The 22,485-nt window shown below is 57.5% G+C and overlaps 1 protein-coding gene across 2 annotated transcripts in view; it reads left to right on the top strand.

Moving 5' to 3' along the window:
• Positions 1-9,755: 9,755 nt before the first annotated feature.
• The window catches only part of SBNO2 (strawberry notch homolog 2), a 46,979-nt gene continuing 34,249 nt past the window's right edge, over positions 9,756-22,485 (top strand). For both annotated transcript variants that reach the window (XR_013759839.1, XM_079114817.1), the window contains exon 1: positions 9,756-9,882. The gene's annotated coding sequence lies outside the window, so the exon portion shown is untranslated. The remainder of the gene's footprint in view (positions 9,883-22,485) is intronic.

The raw sequence follows: 22,485 nt of genomic DNA, 5'->3' as shown, positions 1-22,485 counted from the left end.
TGCTCATGATTTCTTACCTTCTTCTCTGTTTGGGCAACTTTATTTTCAAGATTAAATACTTTGTCTTCATTGTCTGAGGTTCTGTCTTGAAAAGGTCTACACTGTTGGTGATGCTTTCCATTGAGTTTTTTATTTGGTTTATTGTTTCCTCCAATTCAAGGATTTCCTTTTTTTTTTTTCTTTTTGAGACTTTCTATCTCTTTGTTGAAATGATCTTTTGCTTCCTGCAGTTGATCTTTCAACTGCTTATTGGAGTGATCATTCATTGCCAGCATGTGCTCTCTTAACTCATGCTTTGGTTCACGAATCATCTTAATCATGTATAATCTGAAGTCCTTTTCTGACATTCCTTCTACCATGCTGTCACTGGGTTCTATTAGTATAGACTCTAGGTTTGTTTGGATCATTTTCTTCCCTTGTTTTTTCATGTTGTTCATGTATCTTCCCCTCTAGCGCTGCAGATCTGTGGTATTGTAGTTTCCCCCTATAGGCTTATAGTGACCCTATAGGTTTCCAAAACTTCTTTAAGGGAGAGATCCATATTAGCAGCACCCAGTTCAGACAATATGCAACCCTAAACCAAATAGCCCCTATGAGGACATTAACAATATTGTCACAATAAACAGAATGATTTCAATTATTATGTACAGTATAACAAACAGATTTGCAATAAGGTCTGCAGTTTCTAATGGAGGACAAAGAGGATGGGAAGGGATGTAGGATGCAGCTGTTAATGGGATAAGAAAATAATATATAGAAGTTCTAGGTCATAGAAAGAGTGAGAGTGTAATCAAAAGAAGTTGGTTGTTAGCATGAGGAGAGGGAGAAAGAGACTCTGAGGGAACAGGTAAACAAAAGGAAAAGAGAGTGAGAAAAGTAAAGAAATAAAAACTTAAAATTGTTCAATAAGGAGGAGAAAGAAAACCTACACTGTAACAGTCACACAGTATTCAGACCTCCCAGTCTCCAGTAGCCTGATGCATGAGAGGTACTGACAATGAGCTTCCAGTCTCCAGCAGGCGTCTCAGGATGGGGTTTGCCCCACCTAAAGATGGGAGCTCCGGCTTCCAGGATTACCCAAGATGGCCGCTCTGGCTTCCAAAAGTGTTGGCAAATAGGGAGCTGCAGCTCGGGGCGTGGATGTGGTGGCCAGAGGTCCTGGAGGCGGGGTGTGGTTGGTTGTGCAGGGGTCCTGGAGGTGGGGCATGGTCAGTCTGGTCAGGGGTCCTACAAGTCCTGGCTGTTGTCTCAAAACGATGGCAGCCACGTGTAGGCCTGCAGGTACTGTGACAGCGGGCTTCTGGGCAACAGCAGGCAGCTGGCGATCCACTGGCAGTCTGCCGTTGGTCTGCTGGCAACTGGCAGAAGATCGGCAGGTGAACCTTGGGTGGTGGGTGATGGGTAGGTGAAAGGCAGGCGATGGGCAGGCAAGAGGCAGGCAAATGGTGGATGATAGGTGCCAGTCAATGAGCAATCTGCACTCAAAATGTCGCTGATATGCTGGCAGACTGCAGGCGATCGCAGTAGACAAATGGGGTAAACAACAGAGGAGCAATAAGCAGCAAAGACTGCCTCACCAAGAAATAGATATCCTCTGCTTGAAACCCGAGTTACGAAGCCACCATGAATGCCTCCCTCTAGTCCACCATCTTGGATCTCCTTCACTGCCCACCTTTTGACTGTGCTGTTGTGTCTTGTTTTCCCTGTTAAGCCCTCACTGCAGCCTGAGGACCAGTCCGGGTGCCTGTTGCCTGCTGCCCTCACCGAGTCCTCAGCCCCCTGAGAGGTACTGTGATCATCCTCACTGTGAGGATGGGCAAGCCAAGGCCGAAGAGAGGCCGTGTACCTTGCTTGGATGGAAAATCTGCATTTGAACCCTGGAAGTCTTAACTCCTGTGTTGTGGGCTCCACTCTGCTGTCCTTGTGGCAGCTGGGCATGAGATGACCAGCAAGGGAGAAGCACCCCAGACCAGCTCCAGTCCTTCCCTGTTGCAGTCCGGACTCTGTGGCATCCTGCAGACTCCGCAGGGGTGACTGGGCCAGGACGGGCTGGGTCCACCTCTTCGCAGGCTCTGCGGGCTTCAGCAGGAGGCAGCAGACAGGAGGGTGGCCTGATTCCATGACCTTCGCCAAAGGCCTCTGCGGAGCCCTCCTGCTGCTGGGCCTGGAATGAGTGTGGCAGGCCAGCCCGCTCTCTGGAATCTGCCTCAGGCTGGGAGGCTCCAAGGTGGCTAGTCCCAGGTACACTCAGGGGGCAGGGTGCCCAGGACCCTTGCCCAGAATTCTGGTGCAGACTTAGTGCCCTGCTGCTCCAATATCCTGCCTCTCTGTGGCCCGGGCGCCCGTGTGTCCTGCTCTCTGCTGTGGCTGGCGCTCCACCTGTGGAGGCCCTGCAGCCGGTCCTGTGCCTCTTCCCACCCAAGCCACCCCTCCTGGGTACTCCACATCTTCCCAGGGCTCCCCGTGGCCTGGCCAAGGTCCTCTGATGGCTCCCTCCCCCTGACAGGGTTGGGTGCACGGTGTCGTGATAACCCACAGTCCCGACGCACCCAGGGCCTCCCACACGCAAGCCTGGCCCTTTGTGGGGAGGCTCCTTTCAGGGCCTGTGGGTCAGCACTCAACCTCCTCTGGTTTTGGTGGCCACCAGGTGAATGTCTGATCCTGAGCGTGGCCCTGTGCCCAGGCCGGCCCAGCACCTGATGGCAGATAGGTGTCCTCAGTTCCTCCAGAGTCTCCCGTAGCTCCCTACTGCCCCTGGGGGATAAAGGCCTTGCCCTATGTCATGTACAAAGCTGCTCCCCCGCCCTTTCCGGTGCAGCCATTTCCCCGCCTCCCGACCACTTGTCAGTCTGTGAACATCCTGGCTAGCTATTGGTTCATCAGTCAGCTTGCGAGTCTCCGACATTGGTCCCCTGTTAGCCGGTGGAATTCAACTGCTTCACTGCAGCTGCCCTCCGTCTTTCCTCATCCTTCTCTCCTCACTTTCTCCATCCTCCTGGCTTTCACACTTTCTTGTGCCCGCCCTTTCTCGTTCCCTTTCTTTTCCTCTCATTTTCTCACCTACCCTGCAGGGATACATTGTTTGCTTAATAAACTCCCTTATGTGTTTTCCCGTGTCCGGTGTGGTTTCCGTGGGATTCCTTACACCCTAGCCTTCTAGTGTCAATGGGGGGGTCTGCGCCAGTCCTGGAGAGGGGACCTCTGCCCAGGATGATGAGTCCAAAGGCCAGAGGTTTACCAAGAAAGCAAGGAGACACTCTCAGGGAACCCCTGCTTTCGGGAGGGAGAGGAGCTCTTGGGACCCTCGGGCTCTTTTGTTCTGCTTTGTTTCGGGGCACAGAGATTTGCCCGGGGCTCCATCACTGCTGCACCCCAGCTCCTCCTATTTTATTTTAAGATGGGGTCTCACTGAGAGCCTTCTGCCTCAGCCCCAGCAGCTGGGCCGACAGGCAGGGTCCTGGGCCCTGGGCAGGGCTGGGTGTGGGGAGCATTAGGTAAGGGCAGTCTGGCGTCCAGGGACAGGCGTGGAGGTCTGGCCGTTCTCAGGACGCTCGAGGTCGGCCCTGCTCTGTGATCCTAGGTGAGGTCTGGAACGCTCAGTGGCTGGGTTTCCTGCAATGGTGCCTGGGAAGACACGTGCATGTGACTTTCCAGCGACTTTCACACTGAATGAACACCAGCAGGTTTCCGGGCTGGCGGGAGTGAGGTTGTGGCTCTCGGGCACACCTCCTCGTCCTGTCCCTTCTGCCTGCCAGGTCTGGGGCCCAGGAGTGCGAGGAGGAAGGCCTGTCCCCATGATCTCGCACGGCCGGGCGGTCTGCAGCTGCCTGAGTTGTCCTGACACAACGCAGCCACCAGGCCTGGCAGGCAGGACCTGGCTCGGGCCCAGGTGGGGCGAGGAGGTAGCCACAGGGCCCTGGTGGTGGGTGTCTGCCTGAGGACACCTCCAAGCCAGTGGCAGGCAGGCCTGGCCACAGAGAGGGCCCAGTGGCTGGACAGGGTCGGCTCAGGGAGGGCAGCAGGTAGGAAAAGAGAGGAAGAGACAGCGGACAGAGACAGAGACCTACAGCCAACAAGGGGAGACTGTGGGTAGCCCCAGGGGCGCTTCCCCTTCTTCCCCAGGAGGGCTCAGCTGTGGGGAGGAGCAGTGGGGAGGAGCAGCAGGGCGAGGCCTGGCGGGGGCTGGAGGGAAGTGGGCGGGAAAGCAGAAGTGGTGAGGGGCCCCTGCGGGCAGGAGGGGCTCCCTGGGGGCTCGGGAATGCCGGGACTTTCCAGAATGTGGAGAAACAGGAAGTGGCTCCTCCAGGTCCTGGTGGCTCCCACCAGGCAGGCCGCTCACCTGCCCCTCACCTGCCCTGACTGGGAGTGTGCCAAGAGCTGCCTGCCCACATCCCGTCCCTGCCTCCGCCCTGGACTGCAAGGTGGACCAAGCCTCAGGTCCTTCCTGCTGCCCAGGAGGGAAACAAGCGTGGGGTGTGCCCAGCATAAGGGAGCCAGGCCTGAGCCTCCTCCCCAGGTTTCTGTGGTCTTCTGGCTGTCTGATTAAGAGGGCTGGGGAAGGCCACGGTGGAGCACTTGCCTGGGGCGCCAAGGCCCTGGGTTCCATCCCAAGCCCTGAAAAGAAAACATAAGGAACAGCAGGCACTGCCCAGGTAGCTAGTGCGATTGCCCCATCCTGGTTACGCAGGGAAAGGGCGTCACAGAGAGGTGGACTCACCCTCTCCAAAGCTGGAGGACCAGCGCCAGAGCTCAGTCCCCATGGCTCTCCCAGGCTGACTCCTGACTCCTTGGAAACCCCCAGAGCTGACGAACACCCTAGACATCCCAGAACTCAGCAGATCCCTGCTTGCTGCCACAGCTGGACCTGCCCGGGCCTGGGCAGACCTGCCCACAGAGGCCCCGGGCTTGGCGGGCTGTGGACAGTCCTGTGCCTTGGTTTCCTCCCTGTGAAGCGCAGGTGATGTCAACCTCCACCTGAGAGCACCATGCCAGAACAGGCTGGCTCCTGCGCGGGACTCCCAGCCCACAGGACCTTGAAAATGCGGAAACAGCAGTAAGCGCCACGCATCCCCAGATCGGCCCCACACCCGCCTCTTGGCGTGCCAGTCCTCGCTCCACGCAGCTGCTTCTCATGAACTTTGGAACACAGTTGTACCCTGCGTGCATGAGGCCCCCGAGTTCATCCCAGCATCGCAAAAAAGAAGGGGAGAGAAAAAAGAGAGAAAATTTCAAGATCACAACTCAAATTGCCAAAAACTAAGCATCCCAAAGTAGAGCTTACTCTGGGTCACTCATTGCTCCTCTATGGCCCTCAGTTTCCTCTTTTGCACCCTTGTGATTTCTAGTTTGGTTACAAAAGAACTTTGGCCTGAATTATGTAGGTCAAACCAGTTTTATTTGAATTTTTTCCATGCTTTCATTGGTGCATGATAGCTGTACATAGTGATGGGAATCGCTGTTAAATATTTGGACATGCACAAAAGACAACCATAGTCTGGCCTGTTTCCCTCCCAGCACCCCTCCCCACTGGGCCGTCTCCTACGGATCTCCCTTTGGTTCTCATGAGATCCCTACCCACCTTTCTTTTCCTTTTCCCTTCCAGCTTCCACATGAGAAGACAAGAAAACAGGACCCCTGATCTTTGGAGTTTGGCTTATTTTGCTTAATATAATGTTCTCTAGTTCCTGCAAATCACAGAATTTCGTTTTCCTTTATGGACGACTAAAACTCCATTGGGTATATACACATTTTCTTTATCCGTTCATCCCTTGGTGAACACCTAGGTTGGTTCCACATTTTGGCTATTGTGAATTGTGCTGCTTTAAACATGGGTGTGCATGTATCGCTGTGGTGTGACTTTAACTCTTCAGGGCACAGCTGGCCATGGTGGTTCCACACCTGGTCTTTCCAGGAGCTTACCTGCTGATTTCCACAGTGGCTGTACTAATTTACAGTCACACCAACAGAGTACAAGTGTCCCAGTGGAGTGCCACGTGCCATGGTGCAAGCCTTTAATCTCAGTGGCTCCGAGGCTGAGGCAAGAGGATTGAGAGTTCAAAGCCAGCCTCAGAAACTTGGTGAGGCTCTAAGCAACTCGGTGAGACCCTGTCTCTAAATAAAACACAAAAAAGGCTGGGGCGTGGCTCAGTGGTCCAGTGCCCCAGTTCAATCCCAGTGTCCCCCACCCCAAAAAAGATGTCCGTCTTTCTCCACTTTCTCCAGGAACTCTCAAGCACTTATTATTGTTTCTTTCTTGTTGACTGCCATTCTGACTGACATGATGTGACTCAGGGAATCTCAGTGTGGTGGTGGTGTTGTTTTGGGCACTGGGGAATGGACCCAGGAGCACTTGACTGAAGCCAGAATTGGGGGCAAGCAGTTAGTGTAGAAATAGGGGATGGGGTCAAATCAAGGAAATGGAGGCCATGAAAGCCATCTGCCTCTGGCAGTTGGAGACCGCCCCTGGGAGAATGGAATGTCAAAGATCTCCGGGGCCCATTGATTATCAAATTTATCTGCCCTTATCAAGGACTGCAAGCAAGGAACTGCTAATCAATGCCCCCTGGGCCCTTGCCTGGCTGAATCACCTTGGCCCTCCCCCTGCCCGATCTGCTTCTCACTTTTTACATCTCACCTGCAAAACCAGGCCTAGTCCTAGGCAGGAAGGAGAGATAAGGGGGGAGAGAAGTGGAGAACAAAAGAGAATTTAACCTATAAAAGATGTAGGGTGCACTCCCTTCTTGGGACTCTAGAACATCAGCCATGGCCCCCTTCTCCCTCCAGGGAGAAGTCTGTATTATTATCTTTAAATAAAACCTGCTTAATACGCTTGCCTTGGCTGCTTCTCTAGTGTTCAAACTTCAACATTAGAGGGAGCAGAACTCGTCACCAGTGAGCAGTGGTATCACGACCACCGGGCCCCTCCTGGCCCTTTTCTTTTTTTGAGGCAAGGCCTCACTGAATTGCTGAGGCTGGCCTTGAACGAGAGACCCTTAGGCCTCAGCCTTCTGAGTCACTGGTGTAGTTTTGATTTGTATTTCCCTAAGTGGTAACGATGTTGAATACTTTCTCATGTATTTGTTGGCTATTTGTATTTCTTCTTGAGATGTATCTTTGATTCATTTGCCCATTTATTATTTGGGTTGTTTGGTTTTCTGGTGTTTTTTTTTGAGTTCTTTATATACTCTGGATATTAATGCTCTGTCAGAAGAGTAGCTGACAAAGATTTTCTCCATTCTGCAGGTTCTCTCTTCAGGTTCTTGTTTCGTTTGCTGTGCAGAAGCATTTTAATTTGATGCTGTCCCACTTATTAACTCTTGGCATTATTTCCTGGGCAGTTGTTGGAAGCTGGGCGTGGCAGCGAGACTGTGATCCCAGTGACTTGGGGGCTGAGGCAGGAGTGTTGCAAGTTCAAAGCCAGACTCAGCAATTTAGTGAGGCCCTGAGCAATTAAGACCCCATCTCTAAATAAAACATAAAGAATAAAAAGGGCTAGGATGTGGCTCAGTGCTTAAATGCCCCTGGGTTCACTCTCCAGTACAGAAAAAAAAAAGTGTTGCCTGTGCCTACATGCTGGAATATTGACCCTGACTTTCTTCTCGGAGTTGTATAGTTTCTGGTCTAATTCCAAGGTCTTCTTTGAGCCATTGAATCAATTTCTGTGCAGGGTAAGAGATAAGGGTCTGTCACTGCAGCTCTTGCTTAGAACTGCTTTGGTATTCTGGGCTTTTTTTTTTTTTTTTTTTTTTTTTGGTGGTGCTGGGGATTGAACCTAGGTCCCGTGCACAAGTTAAGCACTCTACCAACTGAGCTATATTCCCAGCCCCTGGTGTTCTGGGTCTTTTATTCTTCCGCATGACTTTTTTTTTTTCCTACTATGGATGGAACCCAAGAGCACTTAACCACTAAGACAAATCCCCAGTCCTTTTTAAAATTTTTTATTTTGGGACAGAGCCTTGCTAAGTCACTGAGGCTGGCCTTGAACTTGTGATCCTCCTGCCTCAGCCTTTAGAGCCACTGGGATTACAAGTGTGCATCACCATGCTGGCCATTCAAATGAATTTTAGGACTATTTTTTCTAGTTCTGTGGTTCTGTGAAGAATGTCATTGGCATTCTGATGGGGATTCCATTGAAACTGTATATTGCTTTGGGCAGTGTGACCATTTTAACAGTATTTATTCTGTCCATCCATGAACATGGGAGGTCTTTCCATCTTCTTGTGTTGTCTTCAACTTCTTTTTTCAATGTACTATAGTTTTCTTTGTAGAAGGCTTTCACCTCCTGGGTTGGATTTAGTCCTAGGTGTTTAATTTTTTTTTGAGGCTATCATGAATGAAGTTCTTTACCTGATTTGTTTCTTAGCAGATTCACTATTGGTTTATGGGAAAGCTATTGGCTTTTGCATGTTGATTTTGTCACCTGCAACTGTGCTGAGTTTATTAGCTCCAGAGGTCTTGTGATGGAGCTCTTTGGATCTTCAAGCACAGGATCACGTCTTTGCAAACCGTGATAATTTGACTTCTTTCCTTCCTGCTTTTATCCCTTTTGCTTCCTTCTCTTGCCTACTTGCTCTGACTAAACTCTCTAGTACTATATTAAATAAAAGTGGGGAAAGTGGATTTCCTTGCCTTTTTCTAGAATTAAAGAAAATGCTTTTGGTTTTTCCCCATTCACTAAAACTGCAACTGAGGACTGAGCACAGGGATGCTCTACCACTAAGCTACACCCCCAGCCATTTTTATTTTTTATGTTGAGACAGGGTCTTGCTGAGTTGCTCTGGCCTTGAACTTGAATCCTCCTTCCTGGATCTCCCCTAGTCACTGGGATCACAGGCCAGGGCTACTGTGCCCCACCAGGCCAGACGAGGGTTTTGTACAGCTTTTACTCTGCCTGGATGGCAGTTACTACTTTGGTCTATCTGGCAAACTCCTACCTGTACTTCAAAACCTTAGCTTCAGGATCCTACCATGCAGCCATCCTTGAGCCCCTAGGCAGAGACTTCATACCTCTTTGGGCTCCAGGCTTGGTCAAGCATGTGGGAGTGTCTGGTACTGATTTTCAGTCCCCTGGACAGCGGCTTCCTCTGTCTCTGTCCCCAGCTCGCTCAGTTCCAGGCCTGGGACCCGGCAGCAACCGCAAGATTTCAATGAATACAGAAGTTTGCAGACCAGGAAACTCATTCCAGGGGTTGGAATGGGTGCAGTGCCTTTGGCTGGTGGTGAGCTGGGCCAGGTGGCAATGCTGGGGTCCCTGAGACCCAGTTGGGGGGCGCCTCCCACACGGGATCTGCTTAACTGGCTTTGTCCCCACTGGGTCCATCTGCCCCTCCAGTCACAGGAACGCTGCCCCGGGCCACCTGTGCCACGACCCAGTCCCAGCCTCCTCGCAGTGAGGCAAATGCTGACAGGCCCCTGGAAGCCTCTGTGCAGAGGGAGCCACAGGTTCGTGGCCCTGCCCGAAAGGATGCGCTCCCTGAGGTGGCGCGGGGGCTTACCGGGCCCTCGAGCGCGTCCCCGCGCCGGGCACTGTACCTGGGGAGGGAGGCAGCGGGCCAACAGAACTACGGGGCGAGGCAGGGAAGGTAGAGGGCACGGCCGGCTGGCCGGGTGCGGGTGCCGCGCGGGGCGGCGGGGCCCGTCGAGCGCTCGAGCTCCGGCGCGGGTCGCGGGCCAGGAAACCCGGGCGGCACGATTCGCACCCGGGGCCCGCGGCCCCGCCCCGCCCACAGGCCCCGCCCCGCCCACAGGCCCCGCCCCGCGGCGTGACCGGAAGTGCGAGGGCCCCCAAGATGGCGCCTGGAACCCGGAAGTGAGCGACGGCCCCCAAGAGGCTCGGGGAAACTGAGGCGCCGCGCGCTCCGCCCGGCTGCACTCGGGTCCGAGGTGAGGCGTCCGGCCGCGACCCCCGCCCGGGCCCCGCCGCGACCCCCGCCCGGCCCGCGCGCGCCTCGTCCCGCGCGGCCCCGCGCCCCCCGCGCCCCGGGCCGGGATCCCGAGGGGCCGGGGGCAGCGCGGCGGCGACCCCCGCCGTCCGCGCGCCGCGGCCCCGCCCCGCCGCGACCCTTGACCCCTCCTCTCCTGCGACCCGCGTCCGGCGAGCGGGTGTGGGCCATGCGCTCCGCGGGACCCGGTCCCCCGCCGAAGCCCGCTCCCGGCCGCGGGCGGACCCACGCTTCTGCGCGACCCCAGCCTCTCCCGCTCCGCGTGCCCCTGACCCCCCTTTCCTGGTGGCCTGGCCCCGAGTCCTCCAGGTGGCCCTGCACCCGCTTTTCCCCGCCTCTTCACTCCTCTCTACTTGTGACCCCCAACTCTGGGCGCCTGGCGACCCCAAGTCCTTCCCCCGGGTGAGCTCGGATCGCTCCCATCCCCGTGACTCCTGACCCCAGGCTCCTTGGGATTGTGCGCCCTCCCGCCCAGACCCTGGTGCAGCCTTGCTGGGGAGGGGTCCTCGGTCCCCTAGGAGGGGCAGCGCACCTTTCCCAGGGTGTCCATGCGTGCGCCCGTTCGGATGGGGCCCTGGTGTTAGCGGATCCCCAGGACAGCCTGCCTGTCGTTCTGTGTGGGGATGCGTCTCCCCTGTGGTGCCGAAACCCGGGAGGTGGTGGACGGGGATGTGAGATGAGCCAGCCGAGTGTGGGTGGACAGGGCAGGGGAGGCCTGGCAGGTGCGTCCTGCCCAGTAGAGCTTGCTTCCCACCATTCCAGTTCTGGCTACCCAGAACCTCCAGAGATGTTCCGGGGTCTCCCTGGATGAAGTGATCAACATTTTCAGAAGAAAAGGAGCCTGTAAACTGCGGCTGGGGTACCCCCACTCTGCTTCCCGAAATGCTCTACCAGCTCCACATGTTCTTCCTGCTCATGGATGTTTGGTGCCATCTGCCTGGGTCCTGTGAGCTGTGTGCCGACCGCCTGGCCTTTGAGCCAGCTGGCATCAGGGCTTGCTGGCAGATGGGGTACAGTGAGTTTTTCCAGTATGGCAAAGGGGTCATGGTGGTTGATCTGAGTTTGAAACCTAGTTGACCTGCCATCAGGTGATGTGTCAGACCTGGATCCTTGCATGCTGTGGGCCAGTTCTCTGTAGGAACTTCTGAGGGCTCCAGAAAAGAGCAGATGAGGGACAGAGGGTCCTGCCTGTCCCAGGTATTGAGACTCCAGAGAGACTCCGAGGCAGTGCCTCTCAACATGTGGGCTTCCGCCAGGTTTAGGCAGCTGAGGCCCTGGCCCTGGTGCCTAGCCCAGGGGTGCTGTGTACTGTGGACACCCTGCATAGGATTGGCTTCCGAAGAACAGGGACCTGGACCCCCGGAGGCTGGCAACCCCACCCTCACTTGCCCAGTGTCCTCTTGCTCACAGGCTTCCTGGTTGTCCTCACCCTGGATTTTCCCAGGGGAGGCCCCCAAAGGCTGGAGGAGTTGCCTGCCCTGGGTGTTTGCAGAGAGCTTTCACAGAAAGCTGGAATGTGAGATCTGGACCACTGGGGGGTGGGAGGGCTGAGGCAGGGGCTGGTCACAGGGCCTCTCCTACCAGGAGGGCCGGGCACCCGTGAGCCTCAGGGTGGTGCTTTGTCTCACCTTGGGATTCCAGCCAAAGTCTGCTTCCTCACACCTGCCCGGAGGGAGAAGGGCAGTGGCAGATGGGGGTGGGAGCCCAAGGGCCCAGCCAAGGGGCTTGGCCTGGTGGGGGCCCCAGGTATGTAGGAGTGGGGCTGGGGGTGCCCTATGGGTTTTCCAGCCACTTCACTGTGGCCTGTCTGTCCTGTCCAGCCTGGCAGGGAAACTGAAAGGCAGAGGGTCTCTGTCAGCCTGGTTGGGTTGAGCTGTATAGCCCATAACCCTACGCCCTCCATGCGGCCAGCTTGGCCTTGCCAAGTCCCAGCAGTGTCAGACACCCCTCCTGCACAGCCCACAGGAAACGCTGACACAGCGAAAGAGCACCCGGATAAAGAGGCGACTGTGTCGGTCAGCTTACCTGGTCCCCAGGCCCCCAGGTTGCCATAAAGGGGTGGGGCCAGCTTCTTCCCATTTTCTGGGGGGGCGTAACATGATCTGAAATTGTAAACACCCTGGAAGGTGGTTCACTGGACTGGGGAGGTGTCTGGGCACCAGCCAGCCCCAGGTCTGTGTATCTGTGGGGCACATGTGTGCCTTTGTGCTCTGTGCGTGTGTGCTGGTGTGAACGTGTTGCTTATGTGTGTGGGATTCACGTGGGTAGGCTTGGAACAACTCCAGGCACTTTTTCCACAGCTGAGGGCCGTGTGGTCAGAGGGCATGTGGGGAGGGTGGGTGTGGTCTGAGGGTGAGAACACCCAGACTCTGCCCCTGCTGGGCCATGCCCTTAGACCTCTCTGGCCTCTCTTGGACACCCACCCCCAACCCCAGGTCACTGTCAATGGAGATTGCCGCCTCTGTGGGTCCTCTCCTTCCTTCCCACCCTAGGAGATATGCTTGCCTGTCTTGGGACTGCGGCTCAGGTGGGGACAGAACCTGGGTTCCAGCACTGGTTTTCAGTGCTCTGTCGTCTGCACACTCTGAGCTTGCTGGGTGCTCTGGGGAGATCAGACCCACCGTTTGTGTCCTGCAGCACGGCGAACCTCAAAAAACATGCTCAGTGAGAATCAGAAAGTCAGTCACACTGTGTGACTCCACTGGTAGAAAATATCCAGAACAAGTGAATCCAGAGAAAGGAAGTGGATCATGGGTGCAGGGCTGGGGAGGGATGGGGTGACCGCTCTCGGGGACAGGGCTTCCTTCTGGGGTGATGGAATGTTCTGGAACTAGATCGACATGATTGCCATACAACTCAGTCTGCTAAAACCCAGTGAGTTGTAGACTCTAAATAGATGAATTTTTTGGTATGTGAATCTTCAAAATCAAGGCCCATCCAGCCTTTGGAAACCCAGGGGTTGTGACCAGGGGGCTGGAAACGAGCCACAGCCTGAGCCTGCAGCCAGCTCACACCAGGGATGCTGGGTGTTTGATTGGAGCCTTGCCCCAGGAGGAGGCCAGAGGTGGGGGTCACGCCTCTCTGGGAGCCCCCCATCCCAGCCCCAGCTGTCCTCAGTGTTGCTTCTGTTTCAGGGCAGGACAGGAGCCTCCTGAAGGAACCAGCCTGGGAGGGTGCCCGCCTCGGGCCTCAGAGAAGACTGAGGTCCCGCTCAGCTGGCTCACTCTAAGTGAAACTGAAAGAGGCGGTGTCTCGGCCTTTGATCCAAGTGAGGCACGCCGGATTCCAGAAGGCGGGTCACTCTGGTTTCCTGGGAGGCCCCCGCCCCACCAGGGCCAAAGGCCATGGGCCGGGACCAGTGAGGGTCTGTAACAGGCAGTAAACTTTTATGGACCTGACTCACTGTTGCCGAGTGGAGCAGCCAGGGCAGGTGAGCTGACAAGTGAAGGAGAACGTCCCTTGCCTGGGCAGTGGCCCAGGCACTGGCACTGGCTGGCCACGCACCCTGGCTGCTGTCCCTCCTGCCTGGAGCCAGAGGCTTCTCCCTCTGCAGGTCAGGTGAGCTGAAGGAGGGCTCACCTCCTTGGCAGCAGCTGCCTGGCCGTAGCAGAACTCTGGGCCCAGGTGGTGGTCCCGGGGAGCAGGGCAGGGTGCTCACCCCGGCAGTGTCCTTGTGTGAAGGGGGCTCCATGCATGGTCGAGGTCTGGGTCTGGACAGCAGCGTGCTTGTCAGGGCTTTTTCAGAGTGACCCTGGTCGCCCTGGCCCAAGGTGGGTCTGAACAGGCACTGGCTGTGCCTGCTGAGGAAGCCTGTGGTGTCACCTGGGCACAGGGACCGCACCAGGGGAATTTTGAGGGAACTTGTCAGATTCCGGAATGACCGGCTCCTCAGGAGCTTGGACCCACCTGAACCCCTGGTAATGCTAGGGTCTTGGGGATGGCATTGGGGGTGTTCCAGATCATATGAAGGGCCAGGCAGCTCTGCCCTGGCTTCATGGGAACCTGGAGGGAGGTGGCCAATACTGGGGGTTGGGGTAAGCTGGTCATGGCTTCGCCAGTGGCCCACTCTGAACACCCAAGTACTGCTACACCCATACCTAGACACGTGGTTTCTCTCAAAAATCAGCCAGTCTGGAACCCTGGGCCGTATCCTGCGTGTGAAGCTTCTGGCTGCCCTCCTGTGTGGCCCATGCTCCCGTAACTTGTCCCCTATGCTCATGCTCAAGGGACCTGCAGGCGCCCGGGTCGTTTGCAGGCCTCAGTTTTGGTGCCTGTGGCCTTTCTCTGGACTGAGACCATGTGGCTGGTGCTGTGGTGCTTGGACTCTGGGGTCAGCCTCAGGGGTGCCCTGTCTGAATCCTGGGGCCTGTGAACGTGGCCCTCTCTGGGCAAAGGGGGCTCTGCAGATGGGTTGAAGTCAGGGCTCCCGGGGCTCTGGGTGGCCCCGTGGTGTCCTGCGGGTCCTCACAGGCAGAGAGCTCTCTCCTTCCAGAGGCAGAAGGGACCTGGCAGAGGACAAGTCGACGGGAAGCCTGGGCTTGAGAGGAGAGGCAGCATGAGATGTGTCTGACCTCTGGAGGCCGAGGCCTCTCCTGCTGCAGCACCGAGGCGAGGGCTCCCCAGGAGCAGGGTGCCCAGGTCACAGCACCAGGAGGACACGTGTGGCTCAGGCAGCCAAGTCCACGGCCACTTGTCACACAGGAGGAGACAGACGTGGGTCTGTTGTGTGTGGTGGGCCCATAGCCCAACCTTGAGCTTGGAGTGAGCCTCCTTCCTCCTGCAGAGCACTCGGTGCCCTTGGGGCTGGGACGAAAGGAGCCCAGGGATGGTCGTGACTGTTGGGTCACTCACTAGGGCCAGTCTAGCCTGGCTGTGGGCAGTCCTGCTCAAGTTCTCTAAGGGACACCAGCATCATGTGGAGGGTAGCAGCAAGACGGGGTGACAGGGGTACTCCTCACAGTTCTCAGACAAACCAGGGCATGTGGGTTTCAAAGGACCAGGACTTGGGGGTGGGGACGCTTACCATCCATCAGGAGAAAGCAGCCTGGGGGTCAGAGGAGACCACAAGTTCAGTGTGTCAGATGCCCTTTAAAGATTACATGTCAGCACAAGACCTGACCAGGGGCTTCCCTGAGGGGACGCCTGTGCTCAAGTGTCTGATCATCGTAGGAGGCTATTCCACATGTGCCCAGTGGAGAGAGGGTTAAAAGTGCAAGCCAGTTCAGGCAGTCCATGTTCAGCTGGGGTCGGAGGCAAGGTGAGCCGTGCCTGGGAGTGAGTGGAGCAGGGTCTCGGACCCGAGGTTGAGGAGCCGGGTGTGTGGCCGGGGTATGGAGGGCTGTGTGACTGCCCACCCACCTGTAAGCATGGCTTTGTCTTGCTTCATGAAGCCCCACCTCCCCGTGCAGCTGCAAAGGCGCTGTTCTGTGGGGGCTGCTGCCTCGTCCAGCTGGCGTGTGCACATCAGAGCAGCCAGGCGACCCAGGTCAGGCCTCTGGAGCCCGGCTTCAAGGGCTTCCTTTCCTTCGTTGCTGTGTTGCTCTAGGTGTTGTCCCCGGCCCCTCTGTACCTGCTGGCCGTGGCTCCTTAGATGTGGCTTTCCTTCTCCGGTTGGTGTCAGTGGGGTCTGGGTCTGAGTGTGGACAGCATTCCACACTGGGCCTGGCCCTGGCGAGGGGTGGCCTGTGGTGGCTGCACCCATGCAGCTCAGCCCTGCCTGTGCTGACCTGTTGCTGCTGCAGCTCTCGGCGTCAGGTAGGGTGACACAAGCAGCTCCTGCTCCGGGGCTCCCACTTGCCATGCTCTTCCTGGGGCGTCATCTGGTCTGATGTCGGCTGTGCCTGGCCCCCACCAGCTCTCTGTCTGTCAAGCCCCAACAAGGGTCACATGTGGGGCTGTAGGCAGTGACACCAGGTGGCCTGAGCAGCCAGGACGTGCAGGCCAAGCACGAGGTTGGCATCAGGGCAGTGTCTTCTTGCTGCCTGGGGCTGGCAGCCCTGCCAAGGACTGAGATATCTGGCCTGAGTCTCATCTCCCCTCCTGGAGCATCCTGATCCCCCATCCCAGAGCCCAGTCCTGTGGATGAGACACCCACCTGGGGTTCTATCCTGCCTCTGGCTCTTGTGTGCTTGGGAATGCTCTCTGGCATTGGTCCCTGTCCCTCTGCCCCTTGGAAGGTTCTGGAAGGCATGGGTGGGGAATTCCACTGGAAATCAGGGTGTGTTGTGACCCCTTGTGTGCCCCCAAGGGAGGGCAGAAGAGGCTGTGAGGGCCTGCAGCCATTGGTCCCCAGGACCCTGGGAGTGGGCAGCGTGCAGCAGGGAGGTAGCCCAGGGAGCCCCCAGCCTGCCTGGCCTTTCTTTGTGGGAGAATGCCCTGAGCTCAGCCAGGGTAGGGGCACCTGGGACACAGGTCCTGCAGGCTGGCCTAGCAGCAGCATGCCTCTCCACAGAGGCAGGGCCAGGCCCAGGCTTCTTCTGGAGGCCTGTGGGCAGAACTGGAAGAACGGAGCCTGCTCCTGGGACCCCTGCCTCCTGCGCCCCTTGGAGGGCCCACGCTGCCTGCCGCCTTGAGAGACGGGCCTCCCTCCTAGCCTGCATATGAGATCACAGCCCCAGGGCTCTGGCTCCAGGCTTCCCAGCCTTGCTGTGCCTGTGCTCGGAGCGGGGTGCTGGAACTTGGTGGCCTCTGCCTGGTATTGGCACCCAGCACTCTTGCATTCCATGTGCCTCCTGGGGGCTCTGGAGACCCAAGGTCACAGCATGGAGCCAGTCTTGTTGCGGAGCACCCCGAACACTCCCAGCCGCGGGGCTCCCAGGGAGTTGGCCGAGGGTCAGGGCTTGCTTGTGCTAGAGCTTGGGCCCTCCCACATGAGTGTCCTGGGCCGCTGTCACAGAGTGCTCCAAATTGGAAGGTTCAGATCCACAGGAATTGACCCCGTCTTAGTCTGGAGTCCAGAATTCTGAGACCCAGGGCCATGCAGGGCTGTGCTCCCTCTAGGGAGGGTCCTTCCTGCCTCTCCCAACTCCTGGGGCTCCAGCGTCCCCTAGTTTGTGTCTGTATCACCCCAATTTCTGCTTCTGTCTTCATGTGGCCTTCTCTGAATTTATATCCAAACCTCCCTTTTCTTATAGGGACACAAGTCAGGCTGGGCATGTGGCTCAGTGGTAGAGCACTTGTCTAGCATGGCACTGCCAACAAGAAGCAAAACAAGCACAAGCCACTGGTTTTAGGGTCCGCCCTACTCCAGGATGATGCCATCTTAGTCAACTGTATCTGCAAAGATCCTGTTCCAAATGAGTCACTCCCAGACGCCAAGTGGACATGAATTATGGCCGAAATGCATGGGACCCAGAGCCATTTCCTGCCCCCACTACAGGGACCATCCCTCAAACTGTCCCTGACCCTTGTCACTCTCTCGGTCTGCTCCAGATCCTATGTGTCCACTGCTCCACTGCAGAGACTAGTCAACTTAGCAATGGCTCTGTCCATTCATGTGGGTGAACCCCTTCAGCTCAGATGTCCCCCCAGGCTGGGCAGGGTCCCCCACACACTTTAGGCCCAGCTGGAAGCATCCCAGCCTTGGTGCCCAGTGTTTGGGTTCTGGAACACAGGTGGAGGGCAGCGGCTGTGGTGTTCTTACTGAGCCCTGCAGGGCGGCTGGCCCAGGTGTGCATTGGGTATATTGATCTGCGGCCCCTCACATGGGTGAGACGAGACCGGTGTCAGATTGTGGGCCTCAGTTCCTCTGTGTGTCAGATGAGGCTTGGTCAGCGCTGAGGAGTCCTGGGTAGGGTTGGGGATCAGAGTGGCCCCTCTTTTTCACTCACCTGATTTATTCTCAGGATCTACCTATGTGATTGGGAAATGGGTTTTGGGGTCCAGGGAAGTTTGACCCCTCAAGATAGGCCAGGGCTGGTTCTGTCATCCCAGGAGGCTGAGGCAGAAGGATTGCAAGTTCGAGCCTAGCCTGGGTGACTTGGCGAGTCTGCCTCAGAACCAGCTGGCTGGAATGTAGCCCCCCACCCCTGGAGCACCGCAGGGCACAGTCCTTCCAGTGTCAGCCACCTGCCGGCTCCACCCCGGCAGAGGGCCCAGTTGGAGGGAGGACACTGGACCCCCACAGGGGCAGGGCAGGGGCAGTGCAGGCTCCGCCCCAGCTCCACCTCCCGCCAGTGGAGGGGGAAGTCCGGTAAGAGCTACTCGCTGCCTGGTCAGGCCTGTGGTGGCAGGTCCCCAGAGCCTCCTCACTGACCCGCTGCTGGGATGGGTGCAGGAGCCAGGGGGACCTCAGGAAGGCATCCCCACTGCCGGCGCTCCCAGCTCCTGGGGGCGTGTGGTGGCGCCCTTCTTTCAGGGTATGGCTCTGCCAGGACCAGGCTGGCCTCTAGGGAAACAAGCCCAGAAAGCAGGGGCGACACCTGGTGGTGTGCAGGGTGGGGGGCATGCAGAGATGCCATGGGTTGGCCGGGCAGACCGTGCGCGTGCCTGTGGCATGCCTGACCAGCCTCCCTCGCGGGTGAAGACTTAGGGCTGTGAGGGGTGCTGTGGGGAGCAGCTGCGGCTGTGCTGGGGCCTGCAGCGCGGGGAGAGGGACGTGGCCCTCAGAGTTGAGGTGTGGGTGGCACATGGCATGTGCGTCTGTGCTGGAGAGTTGGCAGAGCCCCGAGATCCTCTGGCGCTTGGCTTCTCTTGGGGCTCGGTGTTCCCCAGAGCCTTCCAGAGAGCGCTCTGAGGGTCTCTTCCGGAACCTCCCCTCTCCTAGATGGCGTGAGCAGGCGCGTCTTGGTTCCGGACCCTCTCTTTCGGAGGCTTGCCGTGGAGCCAGACCCCATCCACGTTGGCAGGCACACGCTCCTGCCTGCTGGCTCTGGTGTTCTGGTCTGACTCTGCTTTGGGTGGACCCTGAGCCGTGGACCCGTAGACAGGTGAAAGGATCGCCGTCTGCAGAGGTGGTGGGGCATCTGCCGGCCGGGCATCTTGTCACTGCGTCCGTGGCTTCCTGTGCGTGTGGTCGCTGCTTGGTTGATGGCGTCTGAGCGCCTGGGCCTCTGGCCTGTGGGGCAGGCTTTGTTCTTGTCACTGGTCATCTGCCCCTGCTATTTTTTTTTTTTTAATATTTTTTGATGTTGATAGACTTTTATTTATTCATTTACTTACATGTGGTACTGAGAATCGAACCCAGTGCCTCACACATGCCAGGCAAGTCCTCCACCACTGAGCCACAACCCAGCCCTTGTCACAGCATCTTAAGAGAAGAAAAGGCTGATGGCCAGAGGCTCCGTCTCTGCTCCCATTTGGGAGTGGGGCCGCCCCTCATGACATGTCCCCGCAGGGCATCTCCTAGCCTCAGGCCAGCAGCTGTGCCTGCTCCTTCTGTGTTGAGATGTCTACCTGCGTCCATTCTGAAGCACCCAGCTCAGGGGAGGCAGAGCCTGGCTGCGTTCGTGCTGCATCCTGAGTCTTCCTGTGGCCCTGTGGCTCTCGGGAGAGAAGAGTGGGTGGGACCCAGATGTGCCAGCCCTATGGGCCTGGTGACTGTAATGAGCCCTGGGAGCTGCTGACACCTTCAGACAGGAAGGAGGCTGGGCCTGGCTAGTTTTGTGGCTGACTGCTGACAGGTTCTCTGGGCAGCTCTCAGCGGGATCCCCCTGCTCACCTTGGTGACAACCTTGAGACTGTGAGAGGTTTCATGAGAAGGAGTGGGTGAGGAGTGTGCGGTGATGCCATGGTATAGTGCAGGGCAGGAGGGGGGCTGGGACACCAGCTGACCCAGGATGAGAAGGGGTCTTCCCCCACGGCCAGTCCTTGCTGCCTGGCCTCAGTGAGTGGGACAGAGCTGGTTACTAGATAAGCACTATGCTCCTGAGCTTTCTGTAAAGCTCCTTGGAGCTGGGTGTGGCGCATGCCTGCCATCCCAGTGACTGGGGAGGCTGAGGCAGGAGGGTGTCAAGTTCCAGGACAGCCTGGGGAACTTAGCCAGACTCTCCAAGTAAAAAGGGCTGGGAACATAGCTCAGTGGAGAGCCCCTGGGTTAAATCCCGGGCATGGTGGCACACGCCTATAATCCCAGAAGCTTGGGAGGCTTGAGGCAGGAGGATGTCAAGTTCAAAGCCAGCCTCAGCAACTTAGTGAGGCTCTAAGGAACTCAGCCAGACCCTGTCTCTAAATAAAATATTAAGAAGGGCTGGGGAGGTGTCTAAGTGGTCAAGTGCCCCTGGGTTCAATCCCGGGCACCCTCCCCCCAAAACAATCCCAGTACTGGAGATAAAAGAAGCAGAGAAAGGAGAGAAGACCCTCTCTGATGTGCCCTTCCTTCCTTTTCACCCTTGGGAACAGCCCCCACAGAGAAGCTGTCCAGGGCAAATGCCCCTGAAGGCCTGGGGAGCTCCCTTCCACTGGCCCATCAACACGCCACAATTGTCTGTAACGGTGGGAAATGGTTTCAACCCTTCAGCTGGTGAAAGGGTCGCAGGATGTCCTGGTGGGTCCACAGTCACCACCCTGCCCTGTAGCCACTCCTTGCAGGATGAGGTTCTCCCCAAGCCTTTCAGGAGCTGTCTGTCAAATGCCCACCACAGACCAGGCAGCTGCCCGTGCAGGGCCTAGCCTCAGGAGAGATGGCCCTCACCAAAGGGACGCAGAGGCTGCGTGGGGATGGCAGTCCTCCTCGGGGCCAGGCCTGAGGATAGGAGAGGAGTGCCCTTCCATGGACAGAGGGCCAGCAGGCTGTCTCCACAGTGGGTTTGGGGACCCTGAGCAGCAGGAGCCCAGACAGGATCAGACTGAGGTGGCCACTGACACCCAGAGGAGGAAGAGCAGCCTGTGGAAACGTGTGGGATGGCTCCTGGGGCCTGTAGAAGGGGACCTTCCCTGTCCCTGGCCAGCATCTCCCCATTTCCACTAGACTGACCTCAATACCTCCCCGGCCACCACCAGGAGTCCAGGCTGTCTCAGCTTTGCCACATGCATTGCTGTGTCCCTGGCTTATGTGCCTTCCTGGTCAGTCTCCTGCTGGGGACAGACCTCTAAGGTTGAGGCCTCCCTGAAGCCCTTGGCTGTGCAGAGGAGGGGGCTCCCATCCCCAGCCTCTGTGTGGAGGGAAAGCAGCATTCTGTCTCTATGCCTGAGAGAGTTGAGATGCCCCTCCTACACGCTAGGCCCTGACCAAGTTTCCAGATTCCATGAGACTCTGCTCCATGTTGGCCCGCCTTGTGGAATCACCAGCCTCTCCCACTACCTGGTGCTGGGGTCTCGGGGCTGCTCACTCAGTGGCTTCAAAAGCCCGAGAGTCCAGTGGTGGGTGATAGCCATCCTGAGCTTTGTGTAGAGGCCAGGCCATGGCTAAGAGGAGAGCCCATGGGACTGTGCATGGCTGGATCTGTTTCACAACGTGCTCCCTGGGCTGTGGCTCCAAGGGCCAGTGTCCCTGTGTGTCCATGACACTCTTCACTGCACCTCTCCCTGCAGGAGCCTGGGTCACTCCAGGCAGCAGATCTAGGCCATGAGCCACCTCATCCTGCGGTCTCTGTGGGGGACCACAGAACAAGTAACTTGCAGTGGTGGATGGACGTCCGCTCTGAGGGCCCTTGAGGACCAGTCAGTAGTCTCCGCATGTGCCTGTCACTGCTTACTGGGGCTTGAGCCTCTGAGTGTGGCTTTGGGGCCTTCATGTCTTATCAGAAGGCATGGGCGTCAGTCCGTGTGGTGAGAGGGTGGTGTGAGGATGTGGGTGCTGGCGGCCACAGGCCCCCTTGCAGAGGGGTGCTGGCCGCAGGTCACTGGGTCTCCTGCTGCCTCTGCCTCCCACCGCTCATTGCAGATGCAGCCGTGGGTGGCTCCCCTGTGCTCAGTGGCAGCACCTGGCCCCAAGGGGGCAGAGGTGCCTCTGTGGACTCTGCAGTTCCCACCTCTGGAGTCAGCCGGGCCAGAGGTCTGGAAGCTGTTCAGAGCTTGAGGGGCTGACTGCAGCACCCGTGCAGGGACCCCCGTGGCTGTCCCAGGGCACCCAGCTTCTCACTGAGGTCTGGCTGGCCAGGAAGGACCCACGGATGGCTCAGGAGCAGGGGCGGGAGGCAGGGGCCACCTGGGAGTCACTTTCTCCAGACCCCGCAGAACCTGGTCTCCCCAGCGTGGTCCTGTACGGGTCACTCATCCCACGATCATTCCTTTCGCAATGGCTCACTTGGAAACCAGGTTTCAGAAGGAAGGTAGGAAGGCCTTCAGATGTAAGCTGAGATCTGATCTGAGGTGTGCCCCACGTGGGGACGGCGGGATCACGCTGTAGGCTCCTGGCCTGGGACAGACACCTGAGCATCGACTGCAGGCTGCATTCTGCCAGCGTCAGGCCTGACTTGCAGGCACTTGCACACTGCAGCTCCTGCCTGGAGCCTGCTGGGGTTTGGTCTGGGGGCATCTAACCACCCAGGGACGTGGCATGTTCACACACTGCCATGAGAAGAGGGGTCCAGTGGGTGCAGGACCCTGGAGCCAGGAGCAGAGGGGATGGGGCCATGGAAGCACCTGGACAAGACGGAGCCTGCCT

Source organism: Sciurus vulgaris, assembly GCF_902686455.1.
Source record: "Sciurus vulgaris genome assembly, chromosome: 16".
In the NCBI taxonomy this organism is placed as follows: domain Eukaryota; kingdom Metazoa; phylum Chordata; class Mammalia; order Rodentia; family Sciuridae; genus Sciurus; species Sciurus vulgaris.
The sequence above is the reverse complement of the archived record's forward strand: the minus strand, read 5'-3'. Positions and strand labels throughout refer to the sequence as shown.